This window comes from Propithecus coquereli, unplaced genomic scaffold, assembly GCF_000956105.1.
Source record: "Propithecus coquereli isolate 6110/MARCELLA unplaced genomic scaffold, Pcoq_1.0 Scaffold168, whole genome shotgun sequence".
NCBI lineage: Eukaryota > Metazoa > Chordata > Mammalia > Primates > Indriidae > Propithecus > Propithecus coquereli.
Window position 1 is genome coordinate 553,727 of NW_012141413.1, and position 2,039 is coordinate 555,765.

At 35.9% G+C, this 2,039-nt stretch overlaps 1 protein-coding gene across 1 annotated transcript in view; it reads left to right on the top strand.

Moving 5' to 3' along the window:
• Nucleotides 1-2,039, top strand: part of MICU2 (mitochondrial calcium uptake 2) — a 116,991-nt gene that overhangs the window by 32,293 nt on the left and 82,659 nt on the right. The window lies entirely within an intron of this gene.

The window sequence follows — 2,039 nt, forward strand, 5'->3', positions numbered from 1 at the left end:
TAGTTATGATGTACCTCCTGGAAGATAATTATGGATGAAGGGAAAATGAGTGTTCTGTTCAGTAATTTAATCGGGAAAGAGAAAGTTGTTACTAGAAGAGAAGATGCTTATTTCTTTACTCATCAGCATCTCCTGACAACGACCACTCTTCTCCAGATAGAAATCTATGGGGTTTTTTAAAAATAATATATGTGAACATATACTGTTTCATTTTACCATGCTCATCTACGAAAAGCCTTGCTAGCCTTCTTCTGGCCTCTGAGAAGAAGTCTGGACTAGACCATCACTAGATCAGATGATATTCAGAAGCCAGAGAGAGTAGTTTGCAGAGCTTCCAGGTGTCCCAGAAATCACTTTTGTCTCTTTGACTAATACCCTGTCATTTTGTAGAATTTATTATGAAGCATAGCTTACGCAGTGAATATTCTAATTTAGTCTGGCAGTATTTTGTTACATATACAATAAAATCTCCCTAATTCAGAACAAAGTGGAAAAGTTTTGTCTAATGAGTGAAAATGTCCAACTGTAAAGATTTCCTTTAAGAAGAAAAGATGTTTTTTCAGTTACACCACAGAAAATTCAAAGACAACAAAGCAATTATATTTTATCCAGGTTATTACAAATTCCAAAATAAAGGCCCTAAATGAATAGGTCTCACTATATTTTGTCTAGTGCAATGTATATGTATTGGGCATATCAAAAGCTGTAAGGAAGGCTCTTTTCCCACTTTCTACCTGAGAAATGCAGAAACCAAAGAATGTTCAACAAAGAACAGAGAACTAATTTTTTCTAATATGTCACTTTGTGGATAAAAAGTAGAGACAGAATGGTGAAGCACCTGTTGCTTTAAAGGCAATAAACTAGTGAAATGTTTTAACAGAAGTCATCAGCTTTCAAAGATCTCTTTTATCCACTTCACATCAGTCATTGCTCTTAATTCCTTTGTCACATTTTTTACTGCATTACAAGTAATCCTTGAAATCCATGGAGCATTTTATATATAACTAGAACCAGGTGGATGGTTCTCACATGTTCAGTATGGCCTCAAATCCTAGCATTTCTTCTCTTCCTTTCCCATATATTTAGTATTAGATTCAGGTTTGAGAAGCAAATCGTTGTAGTCATAGGAGGAATGCATCCCCCACTGCCACCACTTTGCACCTGTGAAGACAGGATGCTAAATTCAGTCTCTGTAGGTACAGGATAACAGAGCCACCAGGAGGCCCGAGCAGCTCTTTGATCTCCCCCACTGCATTCCACACCCTCCCCCTCTCCCTGATGAGCTAGTTCCTCGGGCAGCTGCTTCTCATGCCAGGCCACTGGTTATTTATATGTAACTGTATACACTGGCCAACAGAGTAGATTTGTAGAAGTGTCTTATGAAGTCTCATTCAGATAATGGAATAGTTCTATTTAATAAACTGTTTACAATAGACAGGCTGGCATGGGGAGAGACGAAAAATTCTCTCCCATCTGCCAGGTTGAATAGCTTCAATGCTGTTACCCGCCACCACCCACACTACTTTTATTTCCCCACATAATATATAAGGGCAATGTGTGCCTTTTAAGATTAATCTTCATTATGTCTATTTCCCTATTGTGCCTTTTTTTGATATTAGCAAATAGGGTAGCAAATTCAAGTCTTCGTTTCAATAAAGTTTTCTTTCCCACTATATTATTTAAATAGATATCTGATTTGCTTTGCTCTTTTTCTTCTTGAAGCACAGCAGTTACTCATAGATTGAATCTTTGGTGAATGTCATTCATGTAGATACTGTTTTTCCTAATTGCTTTTCTTTGTACTATTCTTCTGCTTTCTATGTGACTTTTTTATAGTCCGTATATTTTCATTTAGTTCATATATTTTCTGCAGTGTTGATTATAATCGTTATTGTTTCTTAAGGTTTTCTTTAAATTTTATAATGGTATTTTTCTCCTCGTTTCTTTTATTTAGCTCAACCAGCTCCCTTTTCAAATATTTCTGTTGTCTTGCATCTTTATTCTCTGATATTATGAAGTCCAACACCTCTTTAATTTTC